General features: G+C 41.7%; 1 long non-coding RNA gene across 1 annotated transcript; it reads right to left on the reverse strand.

The window, feature by feature from the left end:
- On the reverse strand, positions 1–8261 carry LOC132826172 (uncharacterized). The gene is made up of 3 exons (XR_009645858.1): positions 8178–8261; positions 6738–6854; positions 1–325 (listed from the first exon to the last, which is right to left on the reverse strand). It is a non-coding gene; the product is annotated as an uncharacterized LOC132826172 (long non-coding RNA).
- Positions 8262–24173: the final 15912 nt, after the last annotated feature.

Raw genomic sequence — 24173 nt, forward strand, 5'->3', positions numbered from 1 at the left:
CTCTTAAGTAAAACGAATAGATGGAAAAACATGCAAAAGTTAAATTCTTAATTCAAAGTACAAAACAAGAAAAACTAGCTTGGGCCATGCTGCCACTGCTGTAGTTTTGTTTCATGATTACAAACCCTGCCAATCTCCTAAGACTGCAGCTTCTATTGGCTGGGCTCGAGTGTCAGGAATGATTTGTAATCAGTGAGTGATTTGTCTTGCAGCCCATCAGCGTGGTTTTAACCTTGCTGGAGATGTCAGATCTTTAGCTGAGGTACATTTACGTTCTCTTCAGGGCTTTTCTCGCTGTCTCTGGAAGGCTTCCTCTTTTTGCCACCTGCACAGATTCACAAGAACAAAAAATGTAAATTTTGGAAAATGTGCGTTCATGCAAATCCTGAAGCAAGGCAGTATAGTGACTAGTAATTCAGAGGCCTGGACTAATAATCCAGAGATTAGAAGTTAAAATGCCACCATGAGTTGGGGAATTTAATTGCAATTAATTCAATACATTTGGAATAAAAAGCTGGAATCTGTAATGAGGTCCATGAAACTGTATTGAATCTGCTTGGTTCAGAATTAATTCAAGGAAAGAAACCTGATATTTGTCTTTGGTCTGGTCTACATATGACCCCAGACACATAGCCATGCATTTGGCTGTTTGCTGAAAATGGTATAACTGTATTTATGAATAATACCAACCCTGCAGTCCACAAGTGCAACATGTGAGAGAGTTGTACCTGGCTAATATAAGAAACTCCAACCATCTTCATTTGGTGCTGCAAGGTGTTCCACTTATTTTCACAGCCTCTACATGACCACATTAGTAACTGCTGAGTGGGAACGGTCCCTTCTCTCAATTTTTGAAGTGTTCACTGACTCATCATTTTATGAACAGGAATTCTATGCAGCTAACAGCCTGGAATGATAGCATGGTCGAGTGGAGTAAAACCAGTTTGGAACACGACTGGGCTCCCTGCTTTCAGACACGGGCACTTGGCGCAGCACAGCTGTGCAGGGTCATTGTGGCCATTCAGTGCAGGAGACAAGCATTCCAAATTTATAAAGCACACAGCTTGCCAGAGCTCAAGACCATTCAGCATCACATCTCAAAGCCAACTGGGAATGGGTAAACAAATGCTGACCTTGCCAGTGACACTCACAATGAAATAGAGACCGAGAGTGCTCATTTACTACAGCTTACATCTCTCTGTGAATTGAAGGAGTGAGGGTATCAGCTCTTAAACTAGATTGAAACCAAGGGATCAAAGCAGTCAGAAAGGATTCATGAGAATACTTCCATGATGAGGAACTTTAGTTATGTAAATAGTTGGGAGAAGATGGCTCGGTTCTCCTTGGAGGAGGTTAAGAGGAGATTTTATTTAGGTGTTCAAAATCATGACAGGACTGTAAGAGCAGGGAGTGAGGCAGATTTCCTTTGATAATGGGCTAATGAGCAGAGGACACCATGCCAATGTGGCTGGCAAAGGAAACGATGGATAAGGGCATGGGGAAAATGATATGTAGCAAGTACAAATTGATCTCGTTGAACTGAAAGAGAATGTGGTGGGGGCAGATTCAATAGAGGCCTTCAAAACAAAGTAATTATCTAAAGGAGATTCTCGGGCTGTGGGGAAAAGATGGGTGGAAGTAGAACTAGGCAAGTAATTCTTGCAGAGTTAGCAAAGTCACAATGGGCCAAGTGGCCTCAACCTGTACTGCAACCATCTTACGATACTTTGAAATGCTACTCTAGTACTGATGCAATGCTCCCTTTTTGGTGTCAAATCCAGTTCCTGCCTGCCTGTTACCAGAGATTCACATGGAGACAAAACACCCCGTACATACCTCAAAAAAAAGCAAGGAATTCTTCCAGATTCCTAATCAAGCATAATTTGTCAGTTCATATCACCATAAAACATTAACTGGCTGTCCAAATAATGATTACATATGGTGCATTGCAGTCACAGAACAGCTGCCCTCTCTGGCTATGTAACAACAGCCACTGTAATCCAGAAGTATTTGGATGTGTAGGAATACAGGAGTTGCTAGAGAAATAAAGACCAAGGTTCATCTAGTGTTTCTTCTACTGACCTGGTAGGTGCAAATTGTGATAATGGAGTTGTTGACTAATCCTGGCAATTAATCTCCATTATTTCATCTAGAACAACCCTGACATGAGGCAGGATAAACCTTGGCAGTGGAAAGCTGTGGGAACACCACCTGTTCCTTTTAAGCGTTTCTACACTCACCACTTTTCATGGCTCAAATTACGTGTGTCCCAAATTGTGAGCTTGACGCTTTCACAGGCAATGGAAAACTTCATGAATACAAATTTCATAACAAACTAATTTAACTGACAGATTTAAAGTATAGAAGCACATTTGATATCATGAATGGAGTTTGAGACAAATAAATAATCAGAGTGAGAGATCAAAAGTAAAGACTTCTAGGTCTCCTTTTCAACTCGAGACGGCTCTGTACCTTTACTTACAGGGGACAAACATCAGGGGACTTCGTTTAGCATTTTTACTCTTTCGTGGGACAGGGAATACCTTTCTGCTCTGTACATATTTATCAAACTTGCCAAACAATTGCTGCCATTATCAAGGCAGACACTACTAGTTATATCGTTTGAAGAAGTGGTGCAGAGGGTGATAACTTCACAGTGTGACAAATATTAACTTATGGTGTTGAAAATGGGAGTTCATTTCCTGCAAATGTCTTGAATTTAGAGGATACGTGTAGATAATCTGGATCCTGCTTTACATCAGTCTGCTTGTAGTTTCAGTCAACTGCATTTTTTTTAAGCAAAATCTCTTCAGTGAGATATTAAGTGCTGCATTGTTAGGCATGATGACCTTTGGACAAATTACTAAGTTAAATTGTGGCATGGCCAAGAGGATCTAGAAGATTCCATAACAAATTCCTTGGAGTGTCCTGGCCAGCACTCATCACTCAACTAATGCCATGAAAAACAGATGAGCTGATCTTTATTCTCACTCCTATTTGTGTCACTTTGACTGCCATTATCCACACACTTCAAAACATAATTCATTGGCTCACAAGGTACTTGGTAAAAAAAAATCTGACATGAGGGATCAAATTCCATCCTTGTTTGTGAAGCTTTTGCAGCACAGTGCTAGTGTCCATACCTCAGAGCCAAGAGGACTCAGCTCAAGTCTCACCAGCTCCAAAGGTGTGCAATAACATCACTGAACAGGTTGGTTAGAAAATTTCTATCTAATGAAAGAAAACTGTGTTGAATAATTGCGTTCTCTTTTCACTGATTTGTTTTGTATATTTTTGTGGTGCTCTTCTCCAGCTCACACTTGTAACAAGTCGTTTATGAAATGCCTTGAAGGCTGCTAAGAGGCTTGCTACAAAAGCCTAGTGTGATCACAAATAGCCGAGTGCTAGGAAAACTATCTACAGTGCAATGCACTCATCAAGAAGTATAGCTTGAGCATTACCCAGAGGGAAATAAATTTTAAGAGCAAATTAAATGCATATTTATCCTGTACGCGAGTTCATCATTCTGTCGGGGAAGACGAAAAAGGTGTAAAAACAAAGCAGATGGGGAATAATCCGCATTTATACAAAGTTTGAGGGTTACCTGCTTTGTAGCCTGTACATATTGGGAAAGTAAGGCCAATGAAAGTCTGGGGGAAAAGTACTTACAAAAATATTTACTACAATTCTTTTAAAATGCAAATTTCTTGCCCCAGTGGGAACCCTCCAATTTTAAATCTTTCTTCTCCTTCAGCTGTTCCACTGTCAGCATTAAATGCGAACAGCTACCAAGTTCAGAGCAGCTTCATTCATTCACTTTAATACGTTCAAAATTTCAGACTCCCCTGGGAGCTGATCATTGCAATCTCTGCTGGAACTCAGTTTTCCCAGGGCCAGGGAGCCCTGGATTGGTCCATAGAGTGGTCTCTAATTGTGGCCTCCTACAGTACACTTGTAGGACGCAACAATGTCATGGGAGTGAACCAACGTCAAGCAGCTTTGAAATGACACAGTCACGTGGGAACTTTTAAAAAAAAAAATTATAGGAGTACTTTGAACAGAAAAATACTCTCCCTGGATCTTCCTTTTGCTCTGTTCTAGTTTTCAAACAAGATTTCGAGCCCCAGGGCAAATGAAAGACATGGGTGGTCCCTTGACTCCCAACATCAGTAATCTATCAAATTAGATTAACCCCTTTGTCAGCCTACCTAATAAGGGTATGATTGGCCACACATGGCGTAATACTACTGGAGGCAACAGTCACACAGTATCAAATCTAGTTACCATTATACCACTGCTGATAAATTTAACTCACATTTGTTCTGGTCTTAAGGTTGACCTGCAGTAAAATTGTAATTGGTTGTTATTTTACCTCAGCTTTAATAAAATCCCCCACTAACAGGGCAGTCTAGGCAGCGCACCAGTACATACCTGGTGTTTACAATAGTGATCTGACTCACGCCATCTGTGGAAAATGCTGTGTTTATGGTACATCAGCCTGTCCACCTTGTCATTGTGTCTATTTGCTGGATGGTGCACAAACAACAATTTAGGAGGAGAAAGGAGGAGGAGTTGGAAAAGAAAATAAATAGCGGGCAGGGAAGCAGCTTACAAAAAAGTTAAATAAAAAAACTTCCATCATCTGGAAGCTGTCTGAGAACACCACAAGCATTCAAATCAAACTTGTGCAAAACAATTTACTGAATCATCTTCATATTTTGGTTGAAGATAAGCATAGGAGACACCTGTGGTAATCTACAGTGGTTTGAGAGGTGTCAAGCTGATTGACAATGAACACAAATGGTTAACATCAGTTTAACAGTAGGTGACTGCACCTTGGAAATTTAATATGTCTCAAGTGTCACAAGAGTGATAAAATATAAGCTATCAATTTTTAACTTCCATTGTCTGATTTTATTACCCGAGACTTCCACAGACTGAAATGTTTTCAAAAGGAAGAGACATTGACTTATAAATGTAATTACCTGACCACAGGTTGAGCCAGAGTTAAAGAAAACATCAATAAACAAGAACCAGTCTAAAATGAAATTAATATTTCTATCATAAGAGAAACCAACCAGATGCGAAGAAATCGGTTTCTTCTGTTCACATCTAGGTGAGAGGCTTGCATATCAGAGATTAAAAACAAAATCTCTTACAATTATCCAGTTAAGAGACAACAAATCCAGATACAGAAAGACAGAAATGAGCTGCATTTCAAGTAATGACATTCTCAGAGGGTAACGCCATTCTCAGAGCAGATGAGATAGATTTATCATTGGATTGTCTCTCTCTGCTCTCTTAAGAAAAATAAATCCTGAGACAAAATGAATTAGAAAACATCTGAACACAGAACTCAAAGGACATCTGCAATATCCATGGCTGCCATTGTTCCATGATATCCCTAACCAACTCAGCACCTCAAGAGCATCTTAAAGATTTTAGATTGCATGTTTTTTTAAATCTTCCTTTTGGTACTTGACACCATCTCATTTTTAACTTTCCACCCGAGTTTGTCCGTGTGCTTGACAGCATATCTTTAATTTTTTTTGAGGGTTAGCAAGTATCTGCTCCTTTTAAACAAGCAAACCTTGTAAATAGCTCCTTTTTGTTTCTGATAAACCAATTAACTAAATTCTTGTTGGACAGCTATAGCTGCATGCTAAAAAGAACGTAAAATCTTTGTTGTAGCCAGCCAAGGAGACCGAAAAGAGGGGAGCCAACTAACGCTTCCTCAGCTAAATGCAATACATGGGTTACAAAAAGCAGCCAATAGCCAGGAGCGACAGGGCTGCAATTAATTTAAGCGAAATGATTGAGAAAAGTAAGCCAAATTTTAGAAATAAGTTACCCACTGGCAACACCATAACAAATAGTCTTTTTGGAAATAAAATTTATTTTAGAAACTGCAAAATGAGTTATTTTTCTTAATTTATGAATTACTGAAAATAAACTTGAGAGTTTGACTATTTTCAAGAAACTGAATAAGTCACAAACCTGTAATTATCATCTCAAATAAACGATAGCGTTTAATTCACGGGTGGAGATTCAAAACTTCAAATTCTTTAAGCCTGACCTTAGACCAAACGGATTATAGAGACTAACCCAAATGTTGTTCTCTGCTTAGCGTACTTGATAAGTTTTCATAATAAGAACACTTTAAACTCAAGTCTGGATAAATCTATTTGGCCAGGCCATACAGACTTCAGAGGATATGGAGATGTCTAGGGCTGGGATTTAGAGTAGTCATGCGGTGATTTATTTTGTGGAACTAAGCCTGTGATTAGTCCAGAGAACATAAGGCCAAGCCATTGATAAGCAATGGCCTGAAAAGCAGCCAAACCTGACCCCTGGAAATAAGGCTAGTTGGGGATGACTGGGGAAAAGGCCTTGATTGACAGCTAGAGTAAATCTATACAAAACATTTAAATCTAAAAGCACAGGGTTGTAGAAAGATAAGCTGAACCAGTTTCAGAGCTGCTGTGCTCTCAAAAAGTTGACTATTAAAATTGTTGGCATAAATGGGCTTAAAAAATGCAATTCATGATGCATTGGGAAACAGTCGGGCCAAGTTAAGGAATATGATGCAGTTTGATGTTCTGTTCCCATTTTTAAAGATACTCATTTCCTCTGGCCCCAGCCCAGCACAGAATTATGCACTACAGAATTGATATTTGTATTGCATTTCACAATAGTAGGATTTTTAGAAAATATATAACATTAACAGTTGCACTAACTTAGTTTCCTCAGGAGCTTTTTGCCAAGTGTCTCTTCTGAACTGCTAAGTGAAGGGCTTTTTTTCCGCTCTGGATTGTTAACCTCAGGTTCAACATTGACGCTGGTGTTTTCGTCATCTGAAAATAGACAGAAATTACCTTAAAGAAACAGGTTAAAGGGGTAAAGATTTCTGAGGCATTATTTAAAATCTTTAACTCATTAAAGAAAAATGCTTTTGCTTTCTTGACAGTTCTTTCTTAAGGGAAGTTCCGCAGAATCTTCCTTTCACTTCACCATTCTTGAATTTGTTTCTAACATAAACTGCATCCTTGGATAGAAGGCAGACAAAGAATTGTTCAAGACTCTGCTGGCAACAGTGTTCCTGAACTTATGGTTGATGGGTTCAAAAGGATGCCACAGGATAACTCCAGCAATCTTCTTAAATTCGGAACTCCCACCTCCACACCACTTTCTCCACTCGGTTTCTGTTTGTGCCAGCACACTCCATAAGATGCTGGCTGTTCCACCACTGAGGGCCTTGGAAGTTGACTAGCATTGGAGATTCCTTGAATAATTCCCTCCCCCCACACACAGCCTAATTCTAATACCCTGGAGTCCATTATCATGCTGTCATTATTATACCAATGTCTAAATGAGAGCAGCACAGATTAGAGATTAAACCCCAAGCACTTTGATAAATGGCGTACACGAGCTGGAGATGTCACTGTTGGACTGGGATGGACAAAGTCAGAAGTCTCTCAACACCAGGTTATAGTCCAACAGATTTATTTAAAATCATAACCTTCTGAAGCACTTCACCTGGCGAAGGAGCAGCGCTCTGAAAGTTTGATGATTTTAAATAAACCTGTTGGATTATAACCTGGTGTTGAGAGACTTCTGAATAAATGGCACATGACAATTATATACCCCAAATTTAGCAATTTAGCTTCTCATTGAGATGAAAACCTCTTTTCTTCTGGGATTATGACTCCTACATTTGGCTTCGGCGGATTGGACATCCACCTGAGTAATGATTATTGTCATGTAACTATCTATGCTGCCAATCTTCCGAAGGTGAGTTGGAAACAGACAACGTGATGCGCCCATTCCTTGGCTCTCCCCATGCCCTCTTACTGTCCGCCTTTTCAATACTTTGCAATTGTTGAGATTGATACCTTGAACAGAAAAAAATAAAATCGAACCTGGTGACTGACATATCACAATCCTAGAATTACTAGGAAACACAGGGTTGAAGAGACTGAGGATCCATAGAGCTTTAAGAGACCCAATAGGCATATTCAGCTAATCACTGTCCTGCAAAATCCAATCCCTTATTTCGTCTGTGCTCTAGGGAGCATATTGCTGAGCTTAGCATTTTGTCCCTCAAATTGGTTTGAAGGTTTATATTTTATTTGTATTTCTTGAACAGATATTTATTGTTTTTAAAACAAAATACTTACGCTGTTTAGTCTTGAATTCAGTCATATCGGAGTCATTCACTGCATCTATTCCCAAGAAAAACACATCACTTGGGCTTCTCAGTCCATCTGATCTGCTGCCTACAAGTGAGACAAAGTTGAACAACTGAAAAATACTTCACTTCAGTATCTGTTTTGAACAGGCAAGAATACACAAAATAAAATTCACAATTTTTACAGCATCAAGCACAAAAAACATATTCTAACAAAACTGGACTACATTGCAAGATCAATGAACTTAAAAGCAATTAAGTCATAAAAACAACTTACCATTCACCCTGAACACAAAGAGTTAACTGCGCAAATACCAGTGAAAAATGGGTGCATTGTGTGCTGTAAGATTACATTTCAGTTAATGTTTTTTCCATTAAGAACTCACAATACAACAAACTGGTGGTGACCTAGGAAAAGATTTTGCTATCAAAAAGGATAATGGGACAATGTCAGAAAGCTATGGAAGCAACTTCCAAACTATAGACAACATGAAACCTTGCAGTCACCTGATCTGGCTTGTTTTAGACCCACTGTCTATGACTATTTTATTGGCATAAACATTCAATTTCTCCCACTGGAGTTTGTTTGTGCCATTATCACCATCTCTGGCTGTCAGGCTTTCCCATGTACTTTCAGGGAGGAGATACAAATAGGAGAAACAGTGAAAAGAGAAATATTGAAATATCTAGCTGGGACCTTATCCTATACAGTCACGTGACCTCAGTTATATATGAACATTGGAAAGAAGAGTACAAAGCAACCATTCAGCTTGTTGGCTGCTCATCTGCTTCTACACCATTTTCCCCCTAAACTCCTCTGTGTCATTGAGCATGTTCATGGCTTAGCTTTCACTGCTCTTTTGGGAGGAGAATCCCAAAGGATCATCTTCCTCTGAATGAAGAAACTACTCATCACAGTCTTAAATAACCTGCCTCTTAGTCTGAAACCATGTCACCTGATTATAAACCAAGGAAGAAATCCAATCTATGTTTACCCACTACCACCTAAAAAGGAAAGGACAGCAGATACACAGGAACACCACCATTTGCAGGTTAGACACTAAGTCACATTCTATTGTCACTGAAACTTCACTGTTGCTTGGTGAAAATCCTGGAGCTCCCCACCTAACAGGACTGTGGGTGTACCTACAACCCAACGTGGTTCAATGACGCTTCTCCCCACCATCTTCTGAAGCCAATGAAGGATGACAATAATTGGTGGCTAGTCACGCAACACTCACATCCCTTGAACGATTATTTTTTTAAAAACCCTGATGTAAGTTTGTTGCAAATTTCAGTGAACCAAACTGAGTTTTACTGTTTTTTAAGGTACGAGAGGGCCTAGGTTTACGGTGAGGGGGTGTAGGGGGAAGATTTAAAAGTGAGAGAAGGGGCAACTTTTTTTCAGACAAAAGGTGGTGCGTGTATGGAATGATCTGCCAGAGGAAGTGGAGGAGGCTGGTACAACTACAACATTTAAAAGGCATTTGAATGGGGACATGAATAGGAAGGGTTTAGAGGGATATGGGCTAAATGCTGGCAAATGGGATTGGATTAATTTAGGATATCTGGTCAGCATGGCAGAGTTGGACCAAAAAGGTCTTTTTCCGTGCTGTACATCTCTATGACTCTATGATAGAATAGCAAGTACCCGATTTTTTGGGTGCTACTCTTTATGATTCATCAACACATTGCAACACAGTTTTAGGTGGAGCACAGGATTAATGTTTAGCAGATGCCTCATTAGAGTAGTCTCTTCTCATTTTTTCATGTAGAGGAAGAAAAGGTGGTGTTACATTGGATCCCAGTTCTGGCAGCAATGAAAGAAGGTGCATGAGGAAGTAAATGATGAGCTACAAAATGGATCGGGATAGTATCACAAATGTCACGAATTATAGCAAAACGATTCAACCTTTATACAATGGAATTTATTTACGGGAAGCAAACAAATCCCATGTTCCATTTTACATTGGAATTCAATGATCCAATTTTTTTAAATCACTTATTATAATTCAGTAAATTATTTGAAGCTATCATGTAACCCATTAGGACCAAGTAGAATGTTGCTCACAGATTTACCAAAAAACCTCCTCCAAACCTTGCCCATAAACTGAATGTGATAACTATACTTCCAGAAAACCATAACTTCAGTGTGTTCTGGAGGATATAACACAATAGTTCTGTTCCTGTGCAATCCTGCATTACAAGAAAATCACGTAATAACAGCACCATTTAAACCAACGGGATTGGAATCACGTTATAGTTAATACAGGCGAGGAATGTTCACGTTCTACAAATAATTGTCTAAATTCTTCAATAGTCAATTCTCATTGAAGAGATATATGAAACATTGATTGTCTTGCTCTTCAGATGCTGCCTGACCTGCTGTGCTTTTTCCAGCACTGCACATTATCAACTGATTGAATGCCAGAGGAAGTAGTGGAGGCTGGTACAATTGCAATATTTAAAAGTCATTTGGATGGGTATATGAATAGGAAGCGTTTGAAGGGATATGGGCTGGGTGCTGGCGGTTGGAACTAGATTGGGTTGGGATACCTGGTCGGCATGGATGTGTTGGACTGAAGGGTCTGTTTCCATGCTGTACATCTCTATGATTCTATGGTGGAGCAGATCGAAGGAGCAGAATTAGGCCATTCTGCCCAGCAATTTTCTTATGAATCTTACAGATGCTTTATACAATATCCAAACAAGTAGAGAATATGCAATGAATAATAATTTGTGGTTCGTGCCACGGTTTAAGGTAATTTCAAGTGAAAGACTTTATCGCAAGGTGACTGAATGCTCCCAAGATCTGTACTCACCACCTTCCCTGGTCATCGTGTGTGTGCTGCATACGGTAGTAGATGAGATGAGAATGAGCTGACTTGAATCAATTGTTTTAAATCAGGATTATGAGATGCAGTTTATACTCCAATTGAAATATTTAAGTTCACTATAATAAGCAAACAGAAGCGTAAAACCATGTTTTAGATATCCACAGAACAGGGATTCATACAGACACAGTTCTCAGTCTAAATTAGACTTTCTGCAGTAAGACAGGAAATGCAAAAAAGTAAAGGGAAAAAACAAGTCAAACAACAACTGTATGACAATGATACCAAACCTCAGGGAACACTGGTGAATTAAGAGGGGGATGAGAAGATTACCTCAAAGCTGATCTCGCAATATCTACAAGAATCTCAAATTTCTCCAGCCAATCCAAAAGATACAGGCAAACCCAGCTACCCTTGAGGAATTGAGTGTAGACACTAAGATAAGGTCAGGGAGTTCAATGTTTCCTTGTCTCACGAGGTGGACTGAGTAAGATGAAGAACTTACAAGAGTCCTGTTTGAGTGGCCTGAGATGTATGAAGAAGAAAATGAAATTGTAGTAATACAAAATATGGTGTACTCGAAAAGGAATGGAGGACATCACAGTCGTATTTAGTTGAGCTTCTTGAAATAAATCCCCATTGTAATAAAGAAAAATGCAGGTCCAGAAGTGTGCAGATGTTTGATGATAAAAACAGGAAGTGCTGGAGAAACTCAGCAGATCATGCAGCATTGTGATAACAGAAACGGAGTTAGCGGCTTGAGTTCAGTATGACTTTTTCTGAAGCTCCAAGAGGTTAACTGTTTCTCTTTCCACAGATGCTTCCAAACTGGACTTTCTGTATTTATTGATTTCCAGCATTCATGGTGTTATGCCTTTGTTATATGAAAATGCTCATCTTAGTGACATTGTACTCAACGCTTCCAGCGGACAGTCCAAGTGCTCAAGACAGAACAACAGCAGGACCTGGGAGTCAGTGACGAATTTTCATAACATATGTGTGTCATCAACAAAGTTATTCCAAAGATATTGTACGTAAGTGCAGCACTATTTTAACTCACATTTTAAAAACAGAATCAGTTAATGTCACTAGCCTTGCATTCAATCTGGTACCTTTTTGAAAGGTAGTAGGAAAGGATGCAAGTAAGTGAAAGGAAGATACAATGATGATAATGGTATAAATATACCCAAATCGCAGTTATTTTCACAGGATTTCAATAACTGCAAAGTAAATAACTGCATTGGATGCTTAAAAACTATCATTCATGGATGTGGGTATCAGTAGCCTATCCCTGACTGCCCTAAGGACAGTGATGAGTCAGTACCTCTACGGGTCTGGAGTCAAATGTCGGTGGACAAGGTGGCAGTTATCTTTCCTAATGGACATTAGTGAACTAGGTGAGTTTTTTTGACAATCAACAATGGGTTCACATTGCAAGTTTTCTTTATTGAATACCAGTTTCAACATCTACCATGGTGAGAGTCAAACCACGGGTGCCAGAACAAGACCTGGGTTTCTGGATTAATAACCCAGTGATAATAGCATTAAACCACCACCTCCACTATTAGTATTCAATAGAATTTAACATTTTATAGTTATCAGCCTTGAGAATTGCACAATGACAGAAATAAATGGTAAGGCGGGGTACCCAAGTGTATTTTAATAGTCATATCAGATTTGATTTGATTTATTGTTTGAGTAAAAAATGAGGTCTGCAGATGCTGGAGATCACAGCTGCAAATGTGTTGCTGGTCAAAGCACAGCAGGTTAGGCAGCATCTCAGGAATAGAGAATTCGACGTTTCGAGCATAAGCCCTTCATCAGGAATAAGAGAGAGAGAGCCAAGCCGGCTGAGATAAAAGGTAGGGAGGAGGGACTAGGGGGAGGGGCGATGGAGGTGGGATAGGTGGAAGGAGGTCAAGGTGAGGGTGATAGGCCGGAGTGGGGTGGGGGCGGAGAGGTCAGGAAGAGGATTGCAGGTTAGGAGGGCGGTGCTGAGTTGAGGGAACCGACTGAGACAAGGTGGGGGGAGGGGAAATGAGGAAGCTGGAGAAATCTGAATTCATACCTTGTGGTTGGAGGGTTCCCAGGCGGAAGATGAGGCGCTCCTCCTCCAGCCGTCGTGTAGTTGTGTTCTGCCGGTGGAGGAGTCCAAGGACCTGCATGTCCTCGGTGGAGTGGGAGGGGGAGTTAAAGTGTTGAGCCACGGGGTGATAGGGTTGGTTGGTTCGGGCGGCCCAGAGGTGTTCTCTGAAGCGTTCCGCAAGTAAGCGGCCTGTCTCACCAATATAGAGGAGGCCACATCGGGTGCAGCGGATGCAATAGATGATGTGTGTGGAGGTACAGGTGAACTTGTGGCGGATATGGAAGGATCCCTTGGGGCCTTGGAGGGAAGTGAGTGTGGAGGTGTGGGCGCAAGTTTTACATTTCCTGCGGTTGCAGGGGAAGGTGCCGGGGGTGGAGGTTGGGTTGGTGGGGGGTGTGGATCTGACAAGGGAGTCACGAAGGGAGTGGTCCTTGCGGAACGCTGATAGGGGAGGGGAGGGAAATATATCCTTGGTGGTGGGGTCCGTTTGGAGGTGGCGGAAATGGCGGCGGATAATACGTTGTATGCGCAGGTTGGTGGGGTGGTAGGTGAGAACCAGTGGGGTTCTGTCTTGGTGGCGGTTGGAGGAGCGGGGCTCAAGGGCGGAGGAGCGGGAAGTGGAGGAGATGCGGTGGAGGGCATCGTCGATCACGTCTGGGGGGAATCTGCGGTCCTTGAAGAAGGAGGCCATCTGGGTTGTGCGGTGTTGGAATTGATTTATTGTTTTCATTGTATCTTGGTTAATGTAACAAGTACCATTTTGCATGCTCTCCAGACAAATTATACTCTATTTAAGTACATCTTGATAATAGAGCAGAATGCAGAATATACTGTTACAGCTACCAAGGCGCAGAGAAAGATCAACTCTAATGTATGAAAGGTCCGTTCTTAAGTCGATAACAGTGGGGAAGAAGCTGGTCTTGAATCTGTTGGTACATGTTTTCAAACTTTTGTTTCTTTTGCCTGATAGAAGAGGATGGAAGAGAGTATAACTAGGGTGGGAGGGGTCTTTGATGATGTTGGCTGCTTTCCCAAGGCAGCAGGAAATATAAACGGAGTCAATGGAAGTAAGGCTGGTTTGCGTGATGGATTGGACTGGGTTCACAATTGTCTGTAGTTTCTTGAGATCTTGGGCAGAGCAGTTGCCATACCAAGCTGAGATGTATTTGCATAGGATGCTTTCTATGCTGCACATATAAAAATTGGTAATGGTCATTGTGATCATGCCAAATTTCCTAAGCCTTCTGAGAAAATAGAGGCATTGCTTTTTTGACTGTAGTTTTGATATGGATGGTCCAGGACAGATTGTTGATAGTATTTACTCCTAGTAACTTGAAGCTCTTGACTACCTCCACCTCAGCAGCACTGATCCTGACACGTGCATGTCCTCCACTCGGCTTCCTTAAATCGAAGACCAACTCCTTCACTGTGCTGACTTTAAGGGAGAGATCATTGCTTTTCCATCACGCCACTCAGCTCTTTATCTCTTTCCTGTAATCTGTCTCGACATTATTTGAGATCCAACCTACTATGAATTGAGTTAGAACCGAATTTGGCCACACAATCGCAAGGGTATAAATGGCTGAGGACCTGGTCTTGCGGAGCACAGGGGTTTAGGATTATCATGGAGGAGAGGTCCTGTGTGAGTCAAACAACAAATAATACAAAAAGCAGTTGCAACAAGAAAAGCATTCAGGAAATTGGTGGGGAGGGGGGCGGGAGATCAGCAGAAGGTTCTAGTTTTAAGCTTTGAAAACACATGATGCTGCATTAGGTAATTCCAATACTTGGATGAAATATCATTCTAAAATGATAGAGTTTATTGCATTTATCCTTCAAAATTTCAAGCATTTTTGCACTGAGCATACTAATGATAAAAAGCATTGGCAATGGCCTCTTAAAAGAATGAGGCTGTTGAAATAATAATGGGGATCCAGGAAATGGCAGAGTTGAAGAAATACATTGCATCAGTCTTCACGGAGAAGAGGCTAATAGAGTTCCAGAATTACTAATTATTCAAGGGGTTAAAAAAAAGGAGAGAAAAGAAATACAGTAACTATTGTTAGAAAAAAAAAGTGCTGGAGAAACTAATGGGGCTAAAGACCCATAAATTCCCTAGAACTAATGGGATGCATCCCAGGATATGAAAGGTAGTAGTTACAGAGATAGTGGATACATTGGTAATAATCTTCCAAGAATCCTTAGTTTCTGGAAAAGTCCCAAATAATTGGAAAACTGCCATTAACATGTTTATTTAAAAAGGGAAGGAGACAAAAAACAGCTATCTGTACGCCAGTTTGCTTAACATCTGCAATTGGGAAAATGTTAGAGTCTATTAGATAGGATGGAAAATAGAGCATTTAGAATTACATAATATTTTTGAGTCAACATGGTCACATGAAGGGGAAATCATACCTGACGCATTTACTACAATTCTTTGATATGGTAACAAGTAGGATAGATAAAGGAGAAGCAGTGAATGTAATATATTTGGATTTTCAGAAAACATTTGATAAGGAACAACACATTAAGGGAGGCTATTTCATAAGAGTCCATGGTGTTGGAGATAGTATATTAGCATGGTCAGAAGATTAGCTAACTAATAGAAGGAAGAGAGTTGGGATAAGGGGGCATTTTCAACCTGGCAACCTATTAAAGGTGGAATATCACAGGGATTGGAGCTGAGGCCACAACTGATTACAATATATATTAACAACTTGGATGAGGATAATCAATGTACAAAAGCAGGCAGGAAGACAAGTAGTGAGGCTGGCACAAGGAACCTATAGAAGGATGTAGACAGGTTAACTGAGTGCTGAAAATGTGTTGCTGGAAAAGCGCAGCAGGTCAGGCAGCATCCAAACAGCAGGAGAATTGACGTCTCGGGCATGAGCCCTTCCTGAAGAAGGGCTCATGCCCGAAACATCGATTCTCCTGTTCTTTGGATGCTGCCTGACCTGCTGCGCTTTTCCAGCAACGTATTTTCAGCTCTGATCTCCAGCATCTGCAGTCCTCACTTTCTCCTCGAGGTTAAGTGAGTGGGCAAACATTTGGCAGGTGGAATATAATACGGAAAAATGTGAGGTTATGCACTTTGGCAAGAGAAATACAGGAGCTGAAATATTATTTAAATGGAGAGAGACTGCAGAAAGAGGGATTTATGAGTCTTTAATCATGCATCACAGAAGAGGTCATCCAAATTCAGTGGGTGGTCGGGAAGGCAAATGGAATGCTGGTCTTTATTTCCATGATGTGGAGATGCTGGAATTGAACTGGGATAAAAAGGGCCAAAAATCAAATGACACAAGGTTATAGTCCAGCAGGTTCATTTGAAATTGCAAGCTTTCAGAGCTCAGCTCCTTCCTCAGGTGTGGTATGATAGAGAGGTATAAGACTCAGTATTTGTAAGTAACAAGTTAACAACTTTAAAACTATGGCCCTTGTTGAATCCTTAATCAGTTAGGAAGTAGACTGCTGATTATAACGCAAAATCCAGATTCCTTTCAAATCCTTATCCCGAGATAATTAAATGTTTGATCAATGTACAACAGGTGAATCTCAGGTTAGACAATGCACTGCAGTGTGAGGTCCTGCTTCAAATCTGTCTGTGTTTTAAATGATGTCGAGTTTTTTTTGACAGAAAAGAACCTTAAATGAAATAACTCCCCTCAGAGTGTGCTTGCCTGTGTCCATGCCTCTGAGTATGTGTGCACATGCAAGAGAGAGTGAGTATGTGTGTGTGACAGAGAGCAAGTGTGAATGGATGCCGAAAGTAAGTAGATTTTACCAGGATTGTACAAAGACTAATTAGACCATAGTGGAATACTGTAAAGAGTTTTGGGCTCTTTATTTGAAGCAAGTTATACTGGCATTGGAGGCAGAAGGTTCACTCGGCTGACACTAGTCATGAGGGACTGTCTGATGAGGAGTGGTTTGCATTAGTATTGAGCATCCACTTACTATTGAAAATCTCAACATCATCAGAATTTACTTTTACTGCAAAGGAAAGTTTGTTCACTTATGCATTATATACTGGTCTGGTTTAATATGATAATGGCAAAGGCAGAGAGATGCAAGCACAACAAAACACAGAACATAACAGCACAGCACAAGCCCTTCCACCCTAAATGTTGCAGCAACCTGTGGAACCGATCTGAAGCCCATCTATCCTACACTATTCCATTTTCATCCATATGTTTTTCCAATAACTACTTAAATGCCCTTAAATTTGGCGAGTCTACTACCCTTGCAGGCAGTGCATTCCACGCCCCTAATACTCTGAGTAAAGAAACTACCTCTGACATCTGTCCGATATCTATCACTTCTCAATTTAAAGCTATGTCTTCTTGTGCTAGCCATCATCATCTGAGGAAAAAGGCTCTCACTGTCCACCCTATCTAACCCTCTGATTATCTTGTATGTCTCAATTAAGTCACCTCTCATCGTTCTTCTCTCTAATGAAAACAGTCTCAAGTTTCACAGCCTTTCCTCATAAGACCTTCTCTCCATACCAGGCTAAAAACCACACAACACCACATGTTGTGAAGTCCAACAGGTTTATTTGGAAGTCTACAAATCAAGTCATCCATACCAAGCAACATTCTCGTAAATCTCCTCTGAACCCTCTCCAAAGTTTCCAAATCCTTCCTATAATGTCGTGAGCAGAACTGTACGCAATACTGCAAGTGTGGCCGCACCAGAATTTTGTACAGCTGCAGCATGACCTCTACTCAATCCCTCTACCAATAAATGCTAACACACCGTATATGTCTTCTTAACAACCCTATCAACCTGTGTGGCAACTGTCAGGGATCTATGTACATAGACACAGAGATCTCTCTACTCATCCACACTAGCAAGAATCTTAACATTAGCCCAGTACTCTTCTTCCTGAATCACCTCACACTTATCCACAATAAACTCCATTTGCCCCCCTCTCAGCCCAGCTCTGCAGGTTATCTATGCCCCTCTGTAACCTGCAACATCCTTCAGCACTATCCACAACCCCACTGACCTTGGCGTCATCTGCAAATTTACTAACCCATCCTTCTACGCCCTCATCTAGGTCATTTATAAAAATGACAAACAACAGTGGACCAAAAACAGATCCTTGCGGTACACCATTAGTAACAGAACTCCAGGATGAATATTTCCCATCAACTACCACCCTCTGTCTTCTTTCAGCTAGCCAACTTCTGATCCAAACTGCTAAATCACCCCCAATCCCATGCCTCCGTATTTTGTGCGATAGCCTACTGTGGGGATCCTTAGCAACACCTTACTGAAATCCATATATACCCTCATCCACCTGTTTGGTCACCTTCTCAAAGAACTCAATCAGGTTTGAGAGGCACGATCTATCCTTCACAAAACTGTGTTGACTATCCCTAATCAACTTATTTCTCTCTAGATGATTATAAATCCTATCTCCTATAACCTTTTCCAACACTTTACCCACAACTGAAGTAAGGCTCACTGGTCTATAATTACCAGGGTTGTCCCTACTCCCCTTCTTGAACAAGGGGACATTTGCTATCTTCCACGATTCTGGCACTATTCCTGTAGACAATGATGACATAAAGATCAAAGCGAAAGGCTCTAATCTCCTCCCTGGCTTCCTAGAGAATCCTTGGATAAATCCCATCCGGCCCAGGGGACTTATCTATTTTCACATTTTTCAGGATCGCTAACACATCCTCCTTGTGAACCTCAATCCTGTCTAGTCTAGTAGCCTATTTCTCAGTACTCTCCTCGACAACACTGTCTTTTTCCAGTGTGAATACTGATGTAAAATATTCATTTAGCGCTTCCCCCTATCTCATCGGACTCCATGCACAACTTCCCACTACTATCTTTGATTGGCTCTAATCTTTCTCTAGCCATTCTTTTATTCCAGATATAAAAGCTTTAAGGTTTTCCTTGATCCTACCTGCCAACGACTTCTCATGTCCCCTCCTAGCACTTCTTAGCTCTCTCTTTAGGTCTTTCCTGGCTAACTTGTAACTCTCAATCACTCTAACTTAGCCTTCACATCTCATCCTAACATAAGCCTTTTTCTTCCTCTTGACAAGCAATTCAACTTCTTTAGTAAACTACAGCTGCCTTGCTTGAACACTTCCTCTCTGCCTGACAGGTACATATGTACCAAAGACATGCAATAGCTATTCCTTGAATAAGCTCCACATTTCAATTGTACCCATCCCTTGGGGTTTCCTTCCCCATCCTTTGCATCCTAAATCTTGCTTAATCGCATCATAATTGCCTTTCCCTCAGCAATAACTCTCGGCCTGTGTTATATACCTATCCCTTTCCATCGCTAAAGTAAGCATAACTAAATTATGGTCACTATCACCAAAGTGCTCATCTGCCTCCAAATCTAACACCTGGCCAGGTTCATTACGTAGTACCAAATCCAATGTGGCATCACCCCTAATTTACTTGTATACATACTGGGAGAAAGTGAGGAATGCAGATGCTGGAGATCAGAGTCGAGAGTGTGGTGCAGGAAAAGCACAGCAGGTCAGGCAGCATCTGAGGAGCAGGAGAATTAATGCTTCAAGCATAAGCCCTTCATCAGGAATTTTTTGATGAAGAGCTTATGCCCAAAACATCGATTCTCCTTGTCTTGTACTGAGTCAGGAAGTCATCCTGCACACACTGAACAAAAACGGACCCATCTAAAGAACTCAAACTATAGTATTTCCAGTCAATATTTGGAAAGTTAAAGTCCCCCATAACAAGTACCCTGTTACTCTCACTCCTATCCAGAATTATCTTTGCTATCCTTTCGTCTACACTTCTGGAACTATTCTGCAGCCTATAGAAAACTCCCAACAGTGTGACCTCTCCTTTCCTGTTTCTAACCTCAGCTCATACTACATCAGTAGACGAGTTCTCAACACCCTTTCTGCAACCGTAATACTGTCCTTGACTAACAATGCCACAGTATCCCACCTCCTTTTACCATCTTCTCTGCTCTTACTGAAACATCCAAATCCTGAACCTGCAACAACTATTCTATCCATGGCTCCGAAAATGGCCACAACATCAAAGTCCCAAGTACCAACCCATGTTGCAAGTTCATCCACCTTATTCTGGATGCTCCAGGCGTTGAAGTAGACACACTTCAAACCACCTTCCTGCTTGCCAGTGCATTCTTGCAACCTTGAAACCATATTTCTGACGTCACTACTCTCAACCTACTGGACACTAGAACTTCAATTTAGGTTCCCACCCCCTGCTGAATTAGTTCAAACTCTCCTGAATAGCATTAGCAAATACCCACCCAAGGATATTGTACCCCTCTGGTTCAGGTGTAGACCATCCTGTTTGTAGAGGTCCCACCTACACCAGAATGAGCCCCAATTATCAGAAACCCTCCCTCCTGCACCATCCCTATAGCACATGTTCAACTCCTCTCTCTCCTATTCCTCACCTCGCGAGCACATGGCATGGGCAACAAACCAGAGATAACAACTTTGTTCTAGCACTAAGCTTCCAGCCTAGCTCCCTGAATTTCTGCCTTAAATCCCCATCCCTTAGGGAGGACTGCATACTGAGCAAGTCAATCTGGGTGTTCCCCAATAGGAAACCCTGGATGAATCAGGACATACAGAACCTGCTAAAAACCAGGTATGAGGCCTTCAGATCAGGAGACCCACTCAAATATAAGGAATCCAAGTATGACCTTCGCAAAGCCATTAAGACAGCAAGGACCAATATCGATCCAAACTAGAGACCCTGACAGACACTGTTGACTATGGCAAGGACTGAATGACATCACAGGGTCTAAAAAGAGACAGTGCAAGATAGCAGATGATGACACACCCCTCCCAGATCGTCTCAATGCCTTCAATGCTCGCTCTGAGCAGAATTTTGGCGGAGAGGTAACACCTATTCCGACAAGTCCTGATGAACCTATCCCAACAGTCTCTGCATCAGAGGTCAGATCAGTTTTCCTTTGTCTGGATCCAAGGAAAACGATGGGACCAAACAGAGTACCAGGCCATGCAACCGGAGCATGCGCAGATCAACTGGCAGTGGCCTGCACCTAGTGGCCCTAACCTCGGTGGTCAGGAAGTGCTTTGAAAGGCTGGCCATGGCATTAATCAACCCCAGCCTCCCCACTACTCTTGACCCACTCCAAATTGCCTATCGGACCAACAGGTCCACGCCAGATGCCATATCATTTGTCCTTCACTCTGTCCTAGAACACCTTGACACCAAAGCACAGCTACGTAAGAATTCTACTCATTGACTACAGTTCAGCCTTCAATACTATTATCCCCTCGAGACTGATTACTAAACTTAGTGATCTCGGACTAAGCCCCACTCTCTGCAACTGGATGCACAGTTTCCTGACCCACAGGCCACAACCAGTGGTGAAGATTGGGGAGAATATTTCATCCTCACTAATACTCAACACTGGAGGCCCCCCAGGGGTGCGTACTCAGCCCCCTACTGTACTCACTGTACACCCATGACTGCATCGCCAAATACCAGACTAGTGCCATTTACAAGTTCACTGATGACACCACCATAGTCGGTCGAATCGCAAATGGCGATGAAACAGACTACAGACGGGAGGTGGAAGACCTGGAAAAATAGTGCACCGAGAACAACCTAGTTCTCAATACTGGCAAAACCAAGGAACTCATTATTGACTTTTGACAGGATGTTAGTTGTGCTCCCCTACACATTAACAGCACAGAGGTGGAACGGGTAGAGATGGTGAAGCTCCTGGGAATAGTCATCCACAACAAGCTTTCTTAGACTCTTCATGTGGACACACTGGTTACAAACGCCCAACGTCTCTTCTTCCTCAGGCAGCTGAGGAAATTTGGCATGATGGCGAATACCCTTACCAACTTTCGTAGGTGTGCCAGAGAGCATTCTGTCTGGCTGGATCTCTACTTGGTATGCCAACTGTACCATTCAAGGTCAGAGACGGTTACAATCACAAAGGCCAACCTCCCATCTATGGAATCCATCTACCAGGCCCGCTGTCAAGGAAAGGCTGCCACCATTCACAAAGATCCATCCCACTCTGGCAATTTTTTTTCTACAACCTCTACAACACCTACCAACAGGTGGCGCTAGACCCGACCCCACAACTAGGAAACAAAATTACATATCTCCTAAGAAAATTACACAACTCCGGACAATTAAACAAGACGGAATTCCAGAAAATGAAACCTGACAGGACCAACACCCCATGATTCTACGGACTACCAAAAATCCATAAACCAGGAGCCCCCCTCAGACCCATAGTCTCACTACCCGGAACACCAACTTACAGACTAGCCAAGGAACTACACGCAAGACTGAAATACCTAGTAGAAGAGTCTCAGCACTCCATCCACTCCACCCAGGAATTCCTAAAAATCATCAAAAACACCAAAATAGAGGAAGACGAAACAATGATCTCATTCGATGTAACAGCACTGTTCACCTCCATCAACATCGACCTGGCAAAGGAAACACTTAGCACACTTTTAGAAGAGACCATCACACACACCCCAATCACCATCAATCACATTACCAACGAAAACATCATGAAGCTAGTTGACCTGTGCCTCACCACCCACTTCACCTTCAACAGCATAATCTACAAACAAACCAACAGCACACCCATGGGATCTCCGCTATCAGGATTCATAGCAGAAGCGGTAATGCAAAGACTAGAACAAACAGCCCTACCAACCATCAAACCAAAAATCTGGGTCCGCTACATAGATGACACCTTTGTCATCACAAAATGAAACAAGATAGAAGAGACATTCAACATCATCAACAACACCCTCACAGACATAAGATTCACCAAGGAGGAAGAAACCGACAACAAACTCGCATTCCTGGACATCGCAGTTGAAAGAAAGGACAAGGCAGAATTACAAACCTGCGTATACAGAAAACCAATAAACACTGACCAAATACTTAACTATACCTGCAACCATCCCAACACACACAAACGAAGCTGTATCAGAACACTATTCCAATGAGCCACCACACACTGCAGCACAGATGAACTTCGGAAAACAGAGAACCACCTATGCAACGTATTCAAGAACGGATACTCAAAAAATACAGTCTGCAGATTCCTCAAGAACAAACCACGACAAGCAGACCAAACACAGCCAGAAACCCTGACCACCTTACCATACATCAAAGAAGTTTCAGAAATGACAGCCAGACTAAGACCCCTCAGAATCCCAGTAGCACACAAACCCACCAATACTCTCAAACAAAAACTAACAAATTGAAAAGACCCAGTACAACCCATGGACAAAACCAACGTCATCTACAAAATTCCATGCAAGAACTGCCACAAACACTACGTAGGACAAACAGGAAGAAAGTTAGCCACCAGGATACACAAACACCACCTAGCCACAAAAAAAACACGATCCCTTCTCCCTCATAGCCCTACACACAGATGAAAAAAAACACCATTTCGACTGGAACACCACATCTATCCTGGGACAGGCTAAGCAAAGACACGCCAGAGAATTCCTAGAGGCCTGGGACTCCAACCACAACGCCATAAACAAACACATAGATCTAGATACCATCTATCAACCCCTCAGAAAACGAACAGGAAATGACATCACCACAAACCCCAGGAACCCCACCCAGGACAAACATAAATAGAAAGCAGGAGACAACAGCTTCGCTTCACTTGGAGGTCACCACTGATGATGTACCTAGCCAGCTAATGAAATGTCTGGATATCAAACCTACAGCTCAGCGAGCAAGCCTACACCCTACAACCTCTACCACTGGGGAGACGGTACAGAAGCCTGAACACAGTTTCATAACAGTTTCTACCCTACTGTCATTAGAATACTGAATGGACTCACAAACTCTTAAACATTCGCTTGTACATATGTTTTTGTTTTTACCACTGTTTTCCTATTATTTACTTATCTATGCTACTTAACTCTGTGATCTGCCTGTATTGCTGGCAAGACAAAGCTTTTTACTGTCCCTCAGTACATGTGACAATAAATTCAATTCGATTAATCTCTTTTCCTACTTGTGTTATTAATACGTATGTGGACCACGA

This window comes from Hemiscyllium ocellatum, chromosome 22, assembly GCF_020745735.1.
Source record: "Hemiscyllium ocellatum isolate sHemOce1 chromosome 22, sHemOce1.pat.X.cur, whole genome shotgun sequence".
NCBI classification, from domain to species: domain Eukaryota; kingdom Metazoa; phylum Chordata; class Chondrichthyes; order Orectolobiformes; family Hemiscylliidae; genus Hemiscyllium; species Hemiscyllium ocellatum.